Source organism: Rutidosis leptorrhynchoides, chromosome 5 (genome assembly GCF_046630445.1).
Source record: "Rutidosis leptorrhynchoides isolate AG116_Rl617_1_P2 chromosome 5, CSIRO_AGI_Rlap_v1, whole genome shotgun sequence".
NCBI classification, from domain to species: Eukaryota; Viridiplantae; Streptophyta; class Magnoliopsida; order Asterales; family Asteraceae; genus Rutidosis; species Rutidosis leptorrhynchoides.
This window is the reverse complement of record NC_092337.1, coordinates 303,941,194-303,964,469: the sequence shown is the minus strand read 5'-3', so window position 1 is coordinate 303,964,469 and position 23,276 is coordinate 303,941,194.

The window sequence follows — 23,276 nt, the reverse complement described above, 5'->3', positions numbered from 1 at the left end:
ATAAGGGTATGTTAGCGAATGTTGTAAGAGTGTAAGTTGAAATTCTGTCCGTGTAACGCTACGCTATTTTTAATCATTGTAAGTTATGTTCAACCTTTTTAATTTAATGTCTCGTAGCTAAGTTATTATTATGCTTATTTAAAACGAAGTAATCATGATGTTGGGCTAATTACTAAAATTGGGTAATTGGGCTTTGTACCATAATTGGGGTTTGGACAAAAGAACGACACTTGTGGAAATTAGACTATGGGCTATTAATGGGCTTTATATTTGTTTAACTAAATGATAGTTTGTTAATTTTAATATAAAGATTTATAATTGGACGTCCCTATAAATAACCATATACACTCGATCGGACACGATGGGAAGGATATTTATATGTACGAATAATCGTTCATTTAACCGGACACGGGAATGGATTAATAGTCACTAGAATTATTAAAACAGGGGTGAAATTATGTACAAGGACACTTGGCATAATTGATAACAAAGTATTAAAACTTTGGGTTACACGCAGTCGATAACCTGGTGTAATTATTAAACAAAGTATTAAAACCTTGTTACAGTTTAAGTCTCCAATTAGTTGGAATATTTCACTTCGGGTATAAGGATAATTTGATGAGGATACTCGCACTTTATATTTATGACTGATGGACTGTTATGGACAAAAACCAGACGGACATATTAAATAATCCAGGACAAAGGACAATTAACCCATGGGCATAAAACTAAAAATCAACACGTCAAACACCATGATTACGGAAGTTTAAATAAGCATAATTCCTTTATTTTCATATTTAATTGCACTTTTAATTATCGCACTTTTATTTATTGTTATTGTATTTAATTGCACTTTTAATTATCGTACTTTTTAATTATCGCAAGTTTATTTTATCGCACTTTTATTTATCGTAATTTCATTATCGTTATTTATTTTACGCTTTAAATTAAGTCTTTTATTTATTTAATATTTTACATTAGGTTTTAACTGCGACTAAAGTTTTAAAAATCGACAAACCGGTCATTAAACGGAAAAAACCCCCTTTTTATAATAATAATATTACTTATATATATATTTGTATTTTTATAAATTAAAACTAATATAGCGTTAAGCTTTGTTTAAAAGATTCCCTGTGGAACGAACCGGACTTACTAAAAACTAAACTACTGTACGATTAGGTACACTGCCTATAAGTGTTGTAGCAAGGTTTAGTTATATCCGTTCTATAAATAAATAAATATCTTGTGTAAAATTGTATCATATTTAATTGTTTTTTCCTAGTAAAATATAAGCTATTTCATATACGTCTCGCATAACATCAAGTATTTTTGGCGCCGCTGCCGGGGAACTTAAACGCCGAAATCGCAACGCTAATGATATAAAAAAAATATATATAATTTTGTAAAAGTTTTTATTAAGTCTTTCAAGTAAAAATATAAGTTTTTAAAAAAAAATATAAAAAATATAAAAATACAAAAAGGAGTTTGTTAAAAAAATATAGAAAGTTAAAAAGTATTTTTATTTTTGAGTTTAAATATAAGTATTTTATTGTTTTATATAAATATTTATTTATATTTATATATATATTTTATATTTATAGAAAAACAAAAATAAAAAAAATAAAAACTGAACCTGTGAAAATCGACCCCTTTCTCAGCTGAAATTGAACCCTCCGCGACTCGCGGAGGTTTTGAACTGGGACTATCCGCACTCGCGGAGGTCTTCTGACAGGCCACAGTCAACCCTAAAACAGCATTAATTACGGAGTATATATTATTATTATTATTAATTAAACCCTAATTAGGGTATTATTATTATTATATAATTTAGTTTTTATTATTATTTTGTATTATTTAGTTTAAATAGTTTAAATAATTTATAAAATTAATAATTTTATAAAATAAATAATATAAAAATAATATTTTTATAAAAATTGTACTTTTTACAACTTTTAGTATATTTTTATATTTTGTCTTTTTTTATTCGTTTTAGCGTAATATTTGTATTTTTTGCTCGTTTTTAGTTTTAATCCATAGTTTTTGCCATAGTTATTTTTATTTCTAGATTTTTAGGCTTTGCCGTAAAATCCCTTAAGTGCTTTTTCTTTAGACTAAGATTTAGGTGCTTTAAAATTTTGCGACGCCATTTTTTTTTAGTACCTTTTTAAGTTATTGCCATTTGGGATATAGTATTTCTTTTAAGCTTTAATATTTTTAGACACAACTTTTAATTTTTAAGTTTTTAGTTCCTTTTTAAGTTTCGACGCGCTACTTTCTTATTTTTCGACGCCTTTTACCTATGTATCAATTATCACTCCAATTAGTAATCTCAATTTGCAATTTTAATTTTAAGTTAGTGATAATAATAAGGTTGGGTTAGTCGAGTGTTTTAAAAGTTTTATAAGTCACTCTTTTTCTTTCTTATTTCTCCAATTTTAATACCGAAGCGCTCTTTTTCTTTCTTATTTCTCGCAATTCTAGTTTTAGGACATAGATTTTTATTCTATTTCTTTTCTAAAATTTCTTAAAATTACGAAAATTTATTTTAAGTGGTTAATTTGATAGACATCAAAATTTTCTGGTTCGTAGTAATAGTTGAATTTGTACGTGGACCGGGTTATTGGAGCCAAACAGTACTCAATTATATTGAGACCAAACGAATCCTGCCCCTCTGCTGCATCTTTTGGCTATTCGAAACGTGGGCAAAATTAGAAAAGTCTATTAATTGGATAACTTATATAATTTTTCTTTCTTTTTAAAAAACTAATAGGATATTCAGTAAATGCACCGAGCAAAACGTTCACCACCTGTAACTCGATCAAGACATCTAGCTAATATTACCGCCGTTGATTTTTCTTTAGAATCGTCATCCAGTAGACCAAGTACTCCAATTCAAATTTCCGATAATCCATTTTTTGAACCCGACCTCACAATTGAGAATTCGGAGAATATTCAGGGACGATTCATAGATCCTGAACCACTAATCTTTCCTCCGGAACCACCAATCATTCAAACAGAGATTGTTGATGAACCAACCATTAAATCAGAATCCTCTAGTGATTCAGCTTCAACAAATTCAATTATGGAAAATCTGGAACTTTTAAGTATGGAAGACCGAATGAGAGCTAAACGCACTGGCCAAGGTCACGCAATTACTCATCTAGACATTAATGCGCCAGATTATGAAATCAAAGGACAAATCCTACACATGGTGACTAATCAATGCCAATTTAGTGGTGCACCGAAGGAAGATCCAAATGAACATCTTCGTACCTTTAATAGGATCTACACTCTATTTAAAATAAGAGAAGTTGAGGATGAACAGATATATCTCATGTTATTTCCCTGGACTTTAAAGGGAGAAGCCAAAGATTGGTTGGAATCGTTACCTGAAGGGGCGATTGATACATGGGACGTTTTAGTTGAAAAATTTCTTAAACAATTCTTTCCGGCATCTAAAGCCGTAAGACTTCAAGGAGAAATTGTTACGTTCACACAGAAGCCAAATGAAACTCTATATGAGGCATGGACCAGATTTGGAAAGTTATTGAGAGGATGTCCGCAACATGGTTTAGACACCTGTCAAATAGTACAAATATTCTACCAAGGATGCGACATCACTACAAGAAAAGACATAGACATAGCAGCTGGTGGTTCCATTATGAAGAAAACAGAAACTGATGCTTACAAAATTATTGATAACACTGCTTCCCACTCACATGAGTGGCACCAAGAAAAAGATATCGTTAGATCATCTAAAGCAGCTAGAGCCATTTCTAGCCATGACTTAGATTCCATTTCCGCAAAGATAGATGCTATCGAGAGACGAATGGAAAAGATGACTAAGGATATACACTCAATACGAATTAGTTGTGAGCAGTGTGGAGGACCACATTTGACAAAAGATTGTCTCAGTATTGAACTAACAATGGAACAAAGAGAGAATGTTTCATATCTAAACCAAAGGCCTGGAAATAATTATCAGAATAATTATCAACCGCCAAGACCAATTTATAATCAAAACCAGAATTATAATCGAAATCTTCCATACAACAACCAACAAGGTCCTAGTAATCAACAAGTATCCAATAATACTTACAATCAGCAAAGACCTAATTTTCAAAACAAACCACCACAAACCGATGATAAAAAGCCAAATTTAGAAGATATGATGACGAAGCTAGTTGAATCTCAAACACAGTTTTTCACATCTCAGAAACAAACCAATGAACAAAATGCTCAAGCATTTAGAAATCGACAAGCTTCTATTCAAAATCTGGAACAAGAAGTAAGTAACCTAGCAAGGTTAATAGGTGAAAGAAAACCGGGAAGTCTACCTAGTGATACAAATGCTAACCCCCGAAATGAAACAGCTAAAGCCATTACCACAAGAAGTGGTATTACACTTAAACCACCTGAAATACCTGTAATTTCTGATGAAGCTATTCCTACTCCACAAGAACCATAACCTGAACAAGATAAGGAAAAAGAACCGGTAGTTGAAAAGGTTAATGAAGATAACACAGTTAAGGCTAAACCTTATGTTAAACCATACCAACCACCACTTCCTTACCCGAGTAAGATGAGAAAAGAGAGACTTGAAGCCAAGCAATCCAAATTTTTGGATATGTTTAAACAGATAAATGTAAATCTTCCTTTCATTGATGTAATTTCAGGAATGCCTAGATATGCTAAATTTCTGAAAGATCTAATCATGAATAGAAAGAAAATGGAAGAACTCTCGGCTGTTACTATGAATGCTAATTGTTCAGCAGTACTGTTGAATAAGATACCAGAAAAATTATCAGATCCAGGAAGTTTCACAATTCCATGTTTTCTGGGTAGTCTTAGTTCAATAGAAGCATTGGCAGATTTAGGTGCGAGTATAAATTTAATGCCGTATTCACTATACGCTAAACTAGACCTTGGAGAATTGAAACCAACACGAATAAGCATACAACTAGCCGATAGATCAGTAAAATATCCTAGAGGGATAATGGAAAACATGCTAGTTAAAGTTGGTACTTTAGTATTTCCAGTAGATTTTGTTGTTCTGGACATGGAAGAAGATTCTCAAGTTCCTCTCATATTAGGAAGACCATTCTTAAACACGGCTAAAGCAATGATAGACGTGTTTAGTAAGAAATTGACCCTAAGTATAGAGGACGAGAGTGTTACCTTTTCAGTTGATAGAGCAATGCAACAACCGCAATCTGCAGATGATACATGCTATTATATTCAAACTATAGATTCACATGCAGAATTGTTAGAAGAATTTCCAGAATTACAAGGAACAGGAGAATGTTCTTTAGGAGAAGGAACTGAACCAATTGATGAAACTGAAATGTTAGCTACACTTATGGCTAATGGATACGAACCAACAACAGAAGAAATTCAAATGCTAAAAGAAGAAGACAGATATCGATATAAATCATCGATAGAAGAACCTCCGACATTAGAGTTAAAGCCACTTCCAAACCATTTGGAATACGCTTATTTACATGGTGAATCTGAATTACCTGTAATAATATCGTCTTCTCTTACTAAAAATGAAAAATCTCAACTCATTTCTGTGCTAAAAGCTCATAAACCAGCTATTGCATGGAAGATTCATGATATTAAAGGAATAAGTCCTTCGTATTGCACACATAAAATCCTTATAGAAGAAGGTCATAAAACGTATGTGCAACGCCAATGAAGACTAAATCCTAATATGCAAGATGTTGTTAAAAAAGAAATTATTAAACTGCTTGATGCAGGTTTAATTTATCCAATCTCTGATAGTCCATGGGTAAGCCCAGTTCAATGCGTGCCTAAGAAGGGTGGCATGACTGTTATCACAAATGAGAAAAATGAGCCTATTCCTACTAGGACTGTAACATGATGGCGTGTATGTATTGATTATAGAAAATTAAAAGACGCCACCAGAAAAGATCACTTTCCCTTACCTTTTATTGATCAAATGTTGGAAAGATTAGCCGGAAATAATTACTATTGTTTTCTTGATGGTTTTTCCGGATATTTTCAAATTCTAATAGCACCCGAAGACCAAGAGAAAACCACATTCACGTGCCCTTATGGTACTTTTGCTTACAAACGCATGCCATTTGGACTTTGCAATGCCCCTGCAACCTTTCAAAGGTGCATGATGGCGATTTTTCACGACATGATAGAAGAATGCATGGAAGTTTTCATGGATGACTTTTCAGTCTTCGGTGATACTTTTGAATCATGTCTAGTTAATCTTAAACGAATGCTTATTAGATGCGAACAATCAAATATAGTTCTTAATTGGGAGAAATGCCATTTCATGGTTAAAGAAGGCATCGTTCTTGGACATAAAATTTCAAAGGAAGGAATTGAAGTGGATAGAGCTAAAGTAGATGTAATTGCTAAACTTCCACATCCCACCAATGTTAGAGGAGTTAGGAGTTTTCTAGGGCATGCCGGTTTTTACCGACGTTTCATAAAAGATTTTTCTAAAATTGCCACTCCTATGAATAAACTCCTAGAAAAAGATGCTCTATTTATCTTTTCAGATGAATGCATCAAATCTTTTAATATTCTTAAAGAAAAACTCACTAATGTGCCGATTATGATAACTCCAAATTGGAATCTACCGTTTGAACTTATGTGCGATGCAAGTGATTTTGCAATGGGAGCCGTTTTAGGACAAAGGATTGAAAAACGATTTCAACCTATATATTATGCTAATAAGACGTTACAAGGAGCACAAACAAATTATACAACTACTGAAAAAGAACTCCTTGCTATTGTCTTTGCTTTCGACAAATTTCGATCATATCTCGTTCTAGCTAAAACGGTGGTCTATACCGACCATTCTGCTCTCAGATACCCATTTTCAAAACAAGATGCTAAACCAAGATTAATCCGTTGGATCTTACTCTTACAAGAGTTCGATATTGAAATCCGAGATAAAAGAGGAGCAGAAAATCTCGCAGCTGATCATCTTTCTCGTCTTGAAAATCCCGAATTAGAAGTTCTAAATGAATCGGCCATACAAGACAACTTTCCTGATGAATATCTATTGAAGATAGATTATAATGAAATTCCATGGTTTGCAGACTATGCAAACTATTTAGTATGTGGATTCCTTGAAAAAGGATTGTCGTACCAAAAACGAAAGAAATTCTTTAGTGATATAAAACACTATTTCTGGGAAGATCCACATTTGTTTAAAAGTTATCCAGATAGAATAATACGCCGATGTGTATTCAGAGATGAAGCTAGGAAAATCTTAAACCATTGTCACACAGGACCAACAGGAGGGCATTATGGGCCTCAACTAACAGCAAGAAAAGTTTACGATGCTGGATTCTATTGGCCTACAATTTACAAAGATGCACACCTTCTTTGCAAATCCTGTGATGCTTGTCAAAGGGCCAGAAAAATAAGTCAACGTGATGAAATGCCACAAAATGTCATTCAAGTATGTGAAGTATTTGACATTTGGGGTATTGACTTTATGGGTCCATTTCCAAAATCTCATAATAATCTATATATTCTCGTTGCCATTGATTATGTATCTAAATGGGCGGAAGCACAAGCTCTCCCAACTAACGATGCACGAGTTGTAGTCAACTTTTTAAAACGTCTTTTTGCAAGGTTTGGAACACCGAAAACTTTAATAAGTGATCGGGGAACTCATTTCTGTAATAACCAACTTGAGAAAGTTCTTAAAAGATATGGAGTAACTCATAAAATCTCCACTGCTTATCATCCACAGATAAGTGGACAAGTTGAAAATACCAACCGAGCTTTAAAACGTATTCTAGAGAAAACCGTAGGATGAAATCCGAATGAATGGTCCATTAAATTGGAGGATGCACTCTGGGCTTTTAGAACAGCCTACAAAACTCCAATTGGAACCACACCTTTTAAACTCGTTTACGGAAAATCATGTCATCTTCCAGTAGAAATTGAACACAAAGCATTTTGGGCTTTGAAGACATGTAATCTTGATTTACATGAAGCTGGACGTCTACGGTTAAGTCAACTAAACGAATTAGAAGAATTAAGACATGAAGCATACGAAAATTCGTTAATCTATAAGGAAAGAACGAAGAAATGGCATGATAAAAGAATCAGGAGTTCAAAAGAATTTAAAGAAGGAGATAGAGTTCTTCTTTTCAATTCACGATTCAAGCTATTTCCCGGAAAATTGAAATCTAGATGGTCTGGACCATTCATAGTCAAAAGAGTTTTCCCGTACGGAACAGTAGAATTGATAAATACAAATGGGATTGAATTTAAGGTTAATGGTCACAGAGTTAAACATTACATAGATAGTCCGATGCAAGTTGACAACGAAGTTAATCACAATTTCGATACCACAGCTAACTAAGTGTGGGGAGAATCAAGACTTTTAAATGATAATATGTATTTCTGTTAGAGTTAGATTTTCTGTTTTCGTGTAGTTCTCGAAAATGGAACCCGAATGGTCTTTCCCTAGCAGACCCTAAATAACTAGTCGTCTCCCCCCATTCTGAATTTTTATTTTTTTTAGGTTTTTCGAAATGAAGACTTCCTGTGAACTAAACCATGGTCTAATGCTACACGCTTTGATCACTAAATGTAATAATGACACACTTCCAAGTGAAATAGTATCATTAATCAGAGGTAAATTGGACGGAGTAAGAAAAGAATCCAGATGCGAAAATAACAAGTTACAATTTGGTAAAGGAAAATCAAAATCCGCAGTGAAAAGGAGAGCACGACACCTTGAAAGATGTCACAAATGCAGAAAATGGTCACACGAAGAAAAATGTTCGACGAATCAAACCTATTCAAACACCGAATTTGTTACTTTATGCAGAGATGGACCGTTCATATGTTTAGAAGAAAAAACGTTAAATGCTCGAGGTTACGCCTATGTAGCTATGGAAAACCAATTAGTCCGACTATCTTATGAGTGGGCTAGAGCATATCACTAAGAAATATATTTCACAGGTAAGTTTGTACAGTTTTCATTTTCATTTTTTATTTTAATTTTTAACCTTTTGATAATAAACGCTGATTTGTTCGCTATAAAGTATTAAATTGTTATTCAATAAAATTAGGTCTTGCGACCGAAATTATTGATATCATACAAAAATTTATTACATCACTGCAAAATTTAACGTTTATTCTTAAGGTATAAATATCTTTAATCAATCAACCCAAAATATTTCAAAAATTCGTCATGAATTAAATTAGGTAATGGAACCGAAATTACTTTACCGAAAAGAGGGGCGTATACTTTTGATAATATTTGATTGATTAAAGTGGGATAAAAGACCAAAAATATTTTTAATTTTATTTTTACTTTGTTTTTAAAATTAATATTAAAATAATATTATAAACCTTTTAAATTAATATATATTTAAAATTGTAAATATTTGAAAAATTAATATTTTTAATATAAATGTATGAAAACAAAAATATAATATAAGTTTGGTGTGAATTTTTAATTTTATGCATTTTTAATTTAAGTTTGGTGTGATTATAAAAACAAAAATTTACTTTATTTCGCTAAGTTAAAAATATGATTTTTAAAATTCGTCGTGAGTTGAAGACTAGGTCATTGAACCGAAATTGCTTTACCCGAGGGAGGGACGAGAACTTTTATTGTCATTATTTTTAATCTTATTGAATTAAAGTATGCCAAAAACATTAAAAAAACCCAAAAATCTTTACTTTTAAAATCGCGCTTTAAATTGACAAATTTTAAATTTTTTGTCGAGAGACGGACTAGGAAAACAAAATTTTAATTTTTAAATTAATTTTATGTTTTTAAAAAAAAGTTATAAGGTTTAAAAAAAAATAGCCGCGACTCGCGGTGATTTGTAGGTTCACACCACCGCACTCGCGGAGGTCAAAAAACCCAGAAAAAAATAAAACTGGCCGAACAGACCAGTTTGTTCATCACCACACCCAATTTTCTGCGAAAAAAACCCACGAAAAATTGCCCAAATTCGCCATTTTTCATCATTTTTCATCAAATATTTCATAAAATCACAATGAGGAGACTATTATCAAGGAATTACTCAAGGAAATCGGTAAATTTCTACACCTAAACACCATTTAATCTGAATTTTAGTGTTCTTGAACAATTTCATACATAATTCGATTTTGATGCTTTCTAGTGTAATAATGCTTCAATTGTTTGTGTATTATGCTTGTATAACCTAGATTGATGCTATTTAACATGATTAGAAGCTTTGAACTTCAATTTTTGAATAATCTAGGGTTTATGTTCTTGAGCAAAATTAGGGCTTTTTGATATAAACAGGTTATGGCCGAATTTTGTTGTTAGCTAAATTGAGTAATGTAACATGTTTAGGTTGCTAAATGATCAAAACTTTGATCCTAAACATGAATTATAAAGATTAAAGTGGACTTTTTGAACCAAAATTGCATGAACTTGATTTAATTGATATGAATGCCATGAGGAACTTGTTTAATTGTTATAATGATTATTTTTAACATGTTTTAGAAGTTAAATGCGAAGAAACTTTGTATACATTTTTATAAGTATATTTGGAAAAGTTTAGAATTGTAAAAAAAAATGTGAAAATGTGTATAAGTTTAATTTTGATTTAACATGTTATTGTGATTGTTTTAAGTTGTTATTTTGCTAAAACTAATGCATATTTGGATGCACAAAAATTGTGTTTGATATATTTTGCAGACTGAAAGGGGTGAATCTTCATCCCAGGCTCGCAATGCTCCTCCGGAAGATGCAAATCAACAGGAAATTAATAACTAATACCGACAAGATATGCCTCACCCAATTGTTTCATATTCAAACATTCATGAGGCAGATCTACATAAGAATTTGAGATTTGATAGATATTGGATAGACTATCCAAAATATCAAAAGAACCTGCACAACTTTGTGTCTAATAATGTTGAGGTACCCAGAATTATAGATTGGGCACCATTAGAGGTAGTGGAATTGGTCGAGCCAATCAGGGAATTACTTACTCAAAGGTATGGTAATTCTACTTTTAGTGATTGGGTACGTTTATTCAACATGCGTAGACCTGTATATAGAGAATGGTGTATAGAGTTATTGTGTACTATTTAAATAAATGATCGGGTAGATACTTTAACCGATCGTAGTTTTATTAGATTTTTATTAGGAGGGGAGATGCGCCATATGTCCTTACTAGACATGGCTCGGGCTTTAGATATATATACGCCCGAGGAGCTAGCATCTTATGATTGCCAGAGGTTAATAGTTTATGGTAGGAGGGTGGATGAGAATTTTGATACAAATGACGTATGGAGTAGGATGACTAGCCATCGCCGATTCCAGTGGGATAATACTCTTATCTTGATATTGATAGAGCTGAATTAAGAGTAATCCATAGGTTTTTAGCCAATTCGATTACACAACGAGGTAAGAATAAGGAAAAGGTAAATGAACAGGATTTGTTTTACCACATGTGTATTCGAGACCCACACAGCACTGTAAGTATACCTTTTTGTGTGGGTTATTATTTATTGACTATGGTTAGGGGTATGAGGCGTGGTAGCATAATAGGAGGTGGTATATTTATTACTTTAATTGCTGAATATCTCGGTGTGGATAGAAGTCGGGGGGGATTATTAATGGCAGAACCAGAACCCCACGATAGAATAGATTTGCGTGTTTATCATGGTGCTAAGGTCTTAAAGAAACGAAATAACGCGGCAGCACGTTATGATGGCAGGCATCCACAGGTTGAGAGAGATCAACAGCAAGGTCAACCGGGAGGGGGTAATCCAATGACGGAAATGCAACTTTTTATGGCTCGACACGAGTATGAAATGGCTAGACAAAAAGCATTTCAAGATTGGCAGTATCATCAAAGCCAAATCATAAGTCATTGTACACACATAGGTAGAGAATACATTCCTACCGTTATGCCCGAATTTGCTCCTTGGACTTTAGAGAGCCGACCACCATATCCTACATATGACCCAGCCCAAGCATTTTACAGTATCTATGGATACGCTTGGGACCCACACTGGAACCATCCTCCTCATCCGTAATTTTATATTTTTGTTTATTTTATTGTAATGTTACTAATTCTTAATTTTCTTATTTTTTATTTTATTATTATAATAGCTTTTATAATTTTCTAACTTTATTAGATTTTAATAATTTTTTTTTTTTTTTGAATGTGGTGTGAAAACCCAACTTCAAAAATATGTATATATGTGTTTGTAGTTTATCTCATGTACAAAACAGGGTAAAACAGCGCATTTTCAAAGACTGGCATTAAGTTCAGCAAAAGCTATTAATTTTGACGACAAAACGAAAAATAAATGTGATGTACCATTAGACGGAATGAACAAATGATGTGCACCATTTATCATTCAGCAAACAAACGCCAATATGTTTGGAAACTTTGGTAAAATTTAATCATTTTTCTACGCTAATCACCCTCAATAATTTAAATTGTTACTGATTTCTTGCAAATGAGGGCATTACAAGATCTTAAGTGTCGGAAGGGGTTAAATTCTTTCGAAATTTTAAAAATTTTTTAACTTAAAACACTTGGTCACCATTAAAAATACTAGTAAAGCAGTAGTTGTATTAGAATCTAGTGCTCTCTGATAACAAAGAACGGCCCTAGTCTTATATACTGACTACCCACTTCTAGTAAAATTTTTCAAAATTTTCAATTAAATGAACTCAAAATCATGTTTATACATATTTATGAACGATAAAACTAGGTGTTAACACCGAAATTATTGTTACCTCGAAAAGGACATAAATTGAGAAACAAACGAAAATGTTAGAATTCATTTAAAATGGAATAGAGGACAATAAAAAGGAAAATAAAAGCCAAATGTGGGAAAATTTACCAAGTTATTTTAAACATATGTCACATATTTCTGTAACAAATAATTGAAGATACTTTTGCTTTGGATTAAAATAAAAAGTTTTACCCGATTTACTGTAAGAAAGATGGATCTACACGATGAATCAATTCCATCATTAAAAGGAAGTAAAGTCTTCCGAAAAAGAAACGCGCTTCTTGATTTAGGTCATGAAGTTGTCGTCCAGACCAGCTGTAGGTTGACGAAAAATCTAGAAAAGTCATCTCTAAAAACAGCAGGAAATCCACGGACCTCAGCATTAAATAGGGTCGCCAAGTGGTCAGACTTTTCCTAACCATGAGAGGATCTGTCTTGTAAAATGGGGAGGAGGCCGTGCAAATTAGCTGGATAAGACTAACGAATCCGATCCCCAGAAAGGATAATCTCCTTAAAAGATCAAAAATCAGCTTTTAAGACTAATATTACTCAATCCTAGAGATTGACCTTAAAGATTAAGAATTACAAACTCATGGAATTCGATGATATCTAAACTCGAGCTTGAACGAGAAAATATTTTGATCAAAATTACAAACCGATTTGTTTTCTAAAAACCCATTTTCAATGCGTTCATTACCATTGAACGTAAAATCCTAGGAATTCACCTGGAATTCATTAGGTCACCTGAACCAAATCGGGTGTCAACCGTAAGAACGGTGGTTGCATAGCATGGTCAAAGACAGGACCTTGTGCCAAGATCGAAAAATTATAAGGGTGAGCTTTACTATTGCTCCTACAAAGGATAATAATTGCATCCGACACGTTTTTGGACCATAATCAAATGCATGTCATTAGACATTGCCTTAACAGTTGCTTGTTCAACGCTTTCCTTTACAACCGGACGGTAGTTTACCGAAAGGTAATATACGGAGCAAGCATACTGGACGTGTTGCTTTCCCAATACAAGGATAGCAAGTGGGTGACACAAAACCACAAGTTTTGAGCTAAAATTTTCAAATCTAAAACCCACCAAACCCACAAAAACAATTTGCAAACATCGGTGAGACTGTAAACTAGATTGAATTTTCAAAAGATCAAATGTTTTCATAAAGATTCAATTTCCTTAATGGATCTAAATTTTCATAAGTCATGTGAGACTGTAAACCACATCGTTACTACCATTGTTTATACCGCCGTAAAGAAATCACTGATATACAAAGTGTGAAGAATAAAGAAGTGATTCTTGTATATTCAAGACTATATTGCTTGAGGACAAGCAACACTCAAGTGTGGGAATATTTGATAATGCTAAAAACGAACATATATTTCATAGCATTATTCCTCAAGAAAGACAAGCTTTTAGTTGCAGTTGTCGTATTTACAAGTAATATTCGTTTAAATAATAAAAGGTGAAGACAAAAGACAGATTCGACGAATTGAAGACGCAAACGACCAAAAAGCTCAAAAGTACAAAATACAATTAAAGTGGTTCCAATTATTGATGAGAAACGTCTCAAAATTACAAGAGTACAAGATTCGAAACACAAAATACAAGATATTAAATTGTACGCTTGGACGTTCGAAAATCCGGAACTGGGACCAGAGTCATCTCTCAACGCTCGACGCAACGGACTAAAAATTACAAGTCAACTATGCACATGAATATAATATAATATATAATTAATTCTTAAAATTAATATATATATTATATTATATTATATAAACCGTCGGCAAGCTAGGAGCCAAGCTTGTGTGAGCTGGATTCCACAGCTCCGCACTCGCGGAGCTCTGAAGAGCAAAATCCACCGCACTCGCGGAGCCCAAAAAGTCAGAAATCCACCTTTAAAAGGCCGAGCATTCGGCCGAATTTTACACATCTTTTTCTCATTCATCATACGTAAAATATATATATATATTCATATTTTAATTTTAATTTTAATTTTAATTTTAATTCTAATAATAAGGGTATGTTAGCGAATGTTGTAAGGGTGTAAGTTGAAATTATGTCCGTGTAACGCTACGCTATTTTTAATCATTGTAAGTTATGTTCAACCTTTTTAATTTAATGTCTCGTAGCTAAGTTATTATTATGCTTATTTAAAACGAAGTAATCATGATGTTGGGCTAATTACTAAAATTGGGTAATTGGGCTTTGTACCATAATTGGGGTTTGGACAAAAGAACAACACTTGTGGAAATTAGACTATGGGCTATTAATGGGCTTTATATTTGTTTAACTAAATGATAGTTTGTTAATTTTAATATAAAGATTTACAATTGGACGTCCCTATAAATAACCATATACACTCGATCGGACACGATGGGCGGGATATTTATATGTACGAATAATCGTTCATTTAACCGGACACGGGAATGGATTAATAGTCACTAGAATTATTAAAACAGGGGTGAAATTATGTACAAGGACACTTGGCATAATTGATAACAAAGTATTAAAACCTTGGGTTACACGCAGTCGATAACCTGGTGTAATTATTAAACAAAGTATTAAAACCTTGTTACAGTTTAAGTCCCCAATTAGTTGGAATATTTCACTTCGGGTATAAGGATAATTTGACGAGGATACTCGCACTTTATATTTATGACTGATGGACTGTTATGGACAAAAACCAGACGGAATTATTACATAATCCAGGACAAAGGACAATTAACCCATGGGCATAAAACTAAAAATCAACACGTTAAACATCATGATTACGGAAGTTTAAATAAGCATAATTCCTTTATTTTCATATTTAATTGCACTTTTAATTATCGCACTTTTATTTATTGTTATTGTATTTAATTGCACTTTTAATTATCGTACTTTTTAATTATCGCAAGTTTATTTTATCGCGCTTTTATTTATCGCAATTTTATTATCGTTATTTATTTTACGCTTTAAATTAAGTCTTTTATTTATTTAATATTTTACATTAGGTTTTAACTGCGACTAAAGTTTTAAAAATCGACAAACCGGTCATTAAACGGTAAAAACTCCCTTTTTATAATAATAATATTACTTATATATATATTTGTATTTTTATAAATTAAAACTAATATAGCGTTAAGCTTTGTTTAAAAGATTCCATGTGGAACGAACCGGACTTACTAAAAACTACACTACTGTACGATTAGGTACACTGTGAAATGTCCCGTTCTTATTGATTAAAAACGTTCCATATTAATTGATTTCGTTACGAGGTTTTGACCTCTATATGAGACGTTTTTCAAAGACTGCATTCATTTTTAAAACAAACCATAACCTTTATTTCATAAATAAAGGTTTAAAAAGCTTTACGTAGATTATCAAATAAAGATAATCTAAAATATCCTGTTTACACACGACCATTACATAATGGTTTACAATACAAATATGTTACATCGAAATCAGTTTCTTGAATGCAGTTTTTACACAATATCATACAAACATGGACTCCAAATCTTGTCCTTATTTTAGTATGCAACAGCGGAAGCTCTTAGTATTCACCTGAGAATAAACATGCTTTAAACGTCCACAAAAATGTTGGTGAGTTATAGGTTTAACCTATATATATCAAATAGTAACAATAGACCACAAGATTTCATATTTCAATACACATCCCATACATAGAGATAAAAATCATACATATGGTGAACACTTGGTAACCGACATTAACAAGATGCATATATAAGAATATCCCCATCATTCCGGGACACCCTTCGGATATGATATAAATTTCGAAGTACTAAAGTATCCGGTACTTTGGATGGGGTTTGTTAGGCCCAATAGATCTATCTTTAGGATTCGCGTCAATTAGGGTGTCTGTTCCCTAATTCTTAGATTAACAGACTTAATAAAAAGGGGCATATTCGATTTCGATAATTCAACCATAGAATGTAGTTTCACGTACTTGTGTCTATTTTGCAAATCATTTATAAAACCTGCATGTATTCTCATCCCAAAAATATTAGATTTTAAAAGTGGGACTATAACTCACTTTCACAGATTTTTACTTCGTCGGGAAGTAAGACTTGGCCACTGGTTGATTGACGAACCTATAACAATATATACATAAATATCAAAGTATGTTCAAAATATATTTACAATACTTTTAATATATTTTGATGTTTTAAGTTTATTAAGTCAGCTGTCCTCGTTAGTAACCTACAACTAGTTGTCCACAGTTAGATGTACAGAAATAAATCGATAAATATTATCTTGAATCAATCCACGACCCAGTGTATACGTATCTCAGTATTGATCACAACTCAAACTATATATATTTTGGAATCAACCTCAACCCTGTGAAGCTAACTCCAACATTCACATATAGAGTGTCTATGGTTGTTCCGAAATATATATAGATGTGTCGACATGATAGGTTGAAACATTATATACGTGTCTATGGTATCTCAAGATTACATAATATACAATACAAGTTGATTAAGTTATGGATGGAATAGATTTGTTACCAATTTTCACGTAGCTAAAATGAGAAAAATTATCCAATCTTGTTTTACCCATAACTTCTTCATTTTAAATCCATTTTGAGTGAATCAAATTGCTATGGTTTCATATTGAACTCTATTTTATGAATCTAAACAGAAAAAGTATAGGTTTATAGTCAGAAAAATAAGTTACAAGTCATTTTTGTAAAGGTAGTCATTTCAGTCGAAAGAACGACGTCTAGATGACCATTTTAGAAAACATACTTCCACTTTGAGTTTAACCATAATTTTTGGATATAGTTTCATGTTCATAATAAAAATCATTTTCCCATAATAACAACTTTTAAATCAAAGTTTATCATAGTTTTTAATTAACTAACCCAAAACAGCCCGCGGTGTTACTACGACGGCGTAAATCCGATTTTACGGTGTTTTTCGTGTTTCCAGGTTTTAAATCATTAAGTTAGCATATCATATAGATATAGAACATGTGTTTAGTTGATTTTAAAAGTCAAGTTAGAAGGATTAACTTTTATTTGCGAATAAGTTTAGAATTAACTAAACTATGTTCTATTGATTACAAGTTTAAACCTTCGAATAAGATAGCTTTATATGTATGAATCGAATGATGTTATGAACATCATTACTACCTCAAGTTCCTTGGATAAACCTACTGGAAATGAAAAAAATAGATCTAGCTTCAAAGGATCCTTGGATGGCTTGAAAGTTCTTGAAGCAGAATCATGACACGAAAACAATTTCAAGTAAGATTTCCACTCGAAATAAGATTGTTATAGTTATAGAAATTGAATTAAAGTTTGAATATGATTATTACCTTGTATTAAAAAGATAACCTACTGTAAGTAACAAAGGTTTCTTGATCTTGGATGATTACTTGGAATGGATTTAGAAAACTTGGAAGTAAACTTGCAATCTTGGAAGTATTCTTGATTTTATGAAACTAGAACTTTTGGAATTTATGAAGAACACTTAGAACTTGAAGATAGAACTTGAGAGAGATCAATTAGATGAAGAAAATTGAAGAATTAAAGTGTTTGTAGGTGTTTTTGGTCGTTGGTGTATGGATTAGATATAAAGGATATGTAATTTTGTTTTCATGTAAATAAGTCATGAATGATTACTCATATTTTTGTATTTTTATGAGATATTTCATGCTAGTTGCCAAATGATGGTTCCCACATGTGTTAGGTGACTCACATGGGCTGCTAAGAGCTGATCATTGGAGTGTATATATCAATAGTACATACATCTAAAAGCTGTGTATTGTACGAGTACGAATACGGGTGCATACGAGTAGAATTGTTGATGAAACTGAACCAGGATGTAATTGTAAGCATTTTTGTTAAGTAGAAGTATTTTGATAAGTGTCTTGAAGTCTTTCAAAAGTGTATGAATACATATTAAAACACTACATGTATATATATTTTAACTGAGTCGTTAAGTCATCGTTAGTCGTTACATGTAAATGTTGTTTTGAAACCTTTAGGTTAACGATCTTGTTGAATGTTGTTAACCCATTGTTTATTATAACAAATGAGATGTTAAATTGTTATATTATCATGATATTATGATATATAATATATCTTAGTATGATATATATACAGTTAAATGTCGTTACAACGATAATCGTTACATATATGTCTCGTTTCGAAATCATTAAGTTAGTAGTCTTATTTTTACATATGTATTTCATTGTTAATACACTTAATAATATATTTACTTATCATTTAACATAATTAACTAAGTGTATCAATATCTTAATATGATTCATATGTACCTAGTAAGACGTTGTTATAACGATAATCGTTATATATATCGTTTTCAAGTTTCTTAAATTAATAGTCTCATTTTTATGTATATAACTCATTGTTAAAATACCTAATGAGATACATACTTATAATAAAATCATGTTAACTATATATATAACCATATATATATCATCGTATAGTTTTTACAAGTTTTAACGTTCGTGAATCACCGGTCAACTTGGGTGGTCAATTGTCTATATGAAACCTATTTCAATTAATCAAGTCTTAACAAGTTTGATTGCTTAACATGTTGGAAACACTTAATCATGTAAATAACAATTTCATTTAATATATATATATATATATAAACATGGAAAAGTTCGGGTCACTACAGTACCTACCCGTTAAATAAATTTCGTCCCGAAATTTTAAGCAGTTGGAGGTGTTGACGTATCTTCTGGAAATGAATGCGGGTATTTCTTCTTCATCTGATCTTCACGCTCCCAGGTGAACTCGGGTCCTCTACGAGCATTCCATCGAACCTTAACAATCGGTATCTTGTTTTTTTTAAGTCTCTTAACCTCACGATCTATTATTTCGACGGGTTCTTCAATGAATTGAAGTTTTTCATTGATTTGGATTTCGTCCAACGGAATAGTGAGATCTTCTTTAGCAAAATATTTCTTCAAATTTGAGACGTGGAAAGTGTTATGTACAGCCGCGAGTTGTTGAGGTAGCTCCAATTGGTAAGCTACTGGTCCGACACGATCTATAATCTTGAATGGTCCAATGTACCTTGGATTTAGTTTCCCCCATTTACCAAATCAAACAACGCCTTTCCAAGGTGAAACCCTAAGCATGACCATTTCTCCAATTTCAAACTCTATATCTTTTCTTTTACTGTCCGCGTAGCTCTTTTGTCGACTCTGGGCGGTTTTCAATCTTTGTTGAATTTGGATGATTTTCTCGGTAGTTTCTTGTATTATCTCCGGACCCGTAATCTGTCTATCCCCCACTTCACTCCAACAAATCGGAGACCTGCACTTTCTACCATAAAGTGCTTCAAACGGCGCCATCTCAATGCTTGAATGGTAGCTGTTGTTGTAGGAAAATTCTGCTAACGGTAGATGTCGATCCCAACTATTTCCGAAATCAATAACACAAGCTCGTAGCATGTCTTCAAGCATTTGTATCGTCCTTTCGCTCTGCCCATCAGTTTGTGGATGATAGGCAGTACTCATGTCTAGACGAGTTCCCAATGCTTGCTGTAATGTCTGCCAGAATCTTGAAATAAATCTGCCATCCCTATCAGAGATAATAGAGATTGGTATTCCATGTCTGGAGACGACTTCCTTCAAATACAGTCGTGCTAACTTCTCCATCTTGTCATCTTCTCTTATTGGCATGAAGTGTGCTGACTTGGTGAGACGATCAACTATTACCCAAATAGTATCATAACCACTTGCAGTCCTTGGCAATTTAGTAATGAAATCCATGGTAATGTTTTCCCATTTCCATTCCGGGATTTCAGGTTGTTGTAGAAGACCTGATGGTTTCTGATGTTCAGCTTTGACCTTAGAACACGTCAAACATTCTCCTACATATTTAGCAATATCGGCTTTCATACCTGGCCACCAAAAATGTTTCTTAAGATCCTTGTACATCTTCCCCGTTCCAGGATGTATTGAGTATCTGGTTTTATGAGCTTCTCTAAGTACCATTTCTCTCATATCTCCAAATTTTGGTACCCAAATTCTTTCAGCCCTATACCGGGTTCCGTCTTCCCGAATATTAAGATGCTTCTCCGATCCTTTGGGTATTTCATCCTTTAAATTTCCCTTTTTTAAAACTCCTTGTTGCGCCTCCTTTATTTGAGTAGTAAGGTTAGTGTAAATCATTATATTCATAGATTTTGCTCGAATGGGTTCTCTGTCCTTTCTGCTCAAGGCGTCGGCTACCACATTTGCCTTCCCCGGGTGGTAACGAATCTCAAAGTCGTAATCATTCAACAATTCAATCCACCTATGCTGCCTCATATTCAGTTGTTTCTGATTAAATATGTGTTGAAGACTTTTGTGGTCGGTATATATAATACTTTTGACCCCATATAAGTAGTGCCTCCAAGTCTTTAATGCAAAAACAACCGCGCCTAATTCCAAATCATGCGTCGTAGAATTTTGCTCGTGAATCTTCAATTGTCTAGACGCATAAGCAATCACCTTCGTCCGTTGCATTAATACACAACCGAGACCTTGCTTTGATGCGTCACAATAAATCACAAAATCATCATTCCCTTCAGGCAATGACAATATAGGTGCCGTAGTTAGCTTTTTCTTCAATAATTGAAACGCCTTCTCTTGTTCATCCTTCCATTCAAATTTCTTCCCTTTATGCGTTAATGCAGTCAAGGTTTTGCTATTTTGGAGAAATCTTGGATGAATCTTCTGTAGTAACCAGCCAATCCTAAAAATTGACGTATATGCTTCGGAGTTTTTGGGGTTTCCTACTTTTCAACGGTTTCGATCTTTGCCGGGTCCGCCTGGATACCTTCTTTGTTCACTATGTTACCGAGGAATTGAACTTCTTCCAACCAAAATGCACACTTTGAAAACTTAGCGTACAGTTTTTCTTTCCTCAATACTTCTAGCACTTTTCTCAAATGTTCTTCGTGCTCTTGATCATTCTTTGAGTAAATAAGTATGTCATCGATGAAAACAATGACAAACTTGTCAAGATATGGCCCATACACTCAGTTTATAAGGTCCATGAACACAGCTGGTGTGTTAGTCAATCCAAACAGCATAACCATAAACTCGCAATGACCATAACACATCCTAAAAGCAGTTTTTGGAATATCATCCTCCTTTACTCGCATTTGATGATATCCAGAACGTAAATCGATCTTCGAATAAACCGACGAGCCTTATAGTTGATCAAATAAGTCCTCAATTCTCGGCAGTGGATAACGGTTTTTGATGGTAAGTTTGTTCAACTCTCTGTAGTCAATACACAACCTAAATGTACCATCCTTCTTCTTGACAAACAAAACAGGAGCTCCCCATGGTGATGTGCTTGGTCGAATGAAACCACGTTCTAATAGTTCTTGCAGTTGGCTTTGCAGTTCTTTCATCTCGCTGGGTGCGAGTCTGTAAGGAGCACGAGCTATTGGTGCAGCTCCTGGTACAAGATCTATTTGAAATTCAACGGATCGATGTGGGGTAATCTCGGTAATTCTTTCAGAAATACATCGGGAAATTCTTTTGTGACGGGAACATCATTGATGCTCTTTTCTTCAGTTTGTACTTTCTCGACGTGTGCTAGAATAGCATAGCAACCTTTTCTTATTAGTTTTTGTGCCTTCAAATTACTAATAAGATGTAGCTTCGTGTTGCCCTTTTCTCCGTACACCATTAAGGGTTCTCCTTCTTCTCGTACAATGCGAATTGCATTTTTATAACATACGATCTCTGCTTTCACCTTCTTCAGTTAGTCCATGCCAACTATTACATCAAAACTCCCTAACTCTACTGGTATCAAATCAATCTTAAATATTTCGCTACGCAGTTTAATTTCTCGATTCCGGCATATATTATCTGCTGAAATTAATTTACCGTTTGCTAATTCGAGTAAAAATTTACTATCCAACGGCGTCAATGGACAACTTAATTTAGCACAAAAATATCTACTCATATAACTTCTATCCGCACCCGAATCAAATAAAACGTAAGCAGATTTATTGTCAATAAGAAACGTACCTGTAACAAGCTTCGGGTCTTCCTGTGCCTCTGCCGCATTAATATTGAAAACTCTTCTGCGGCCTTGTCCATTCGTGTTCTCCTGGTTCGGGCAATTTCTAATAATGTGGCCCAGTTTTCCACATTTATAACAAACTACATTGGCATAACTTGCTCCGACACTACTTGCTCCACCATTACTCGTTCCGACACCATTTGTTCCTTTCGTTCTGTTAACCCCTGGTCCATAGACCTCACACTTCGCCGCGCTATGACCATTTCTTTTACACTTGTTGCAAAATTTGGTGCAGAACCCCGAGTGATACTTTTCACACCTTTGGCATAGCTGCTTCTGATTGTTGTTATTGCGGTTGTTATTGTTGTTGGGATGATTGTTGTAGTTGCTGTTGTTGTTGGTTTTGTTGTTGTTGTTGTTGTTGGGCCGTTTGTGTAGTTGCGATTGATGTTGTGATTGTTGGGATAATTGTGGCGATTAATATTGTAATTGCTGTTGTTGTATTGGTGATTCTTA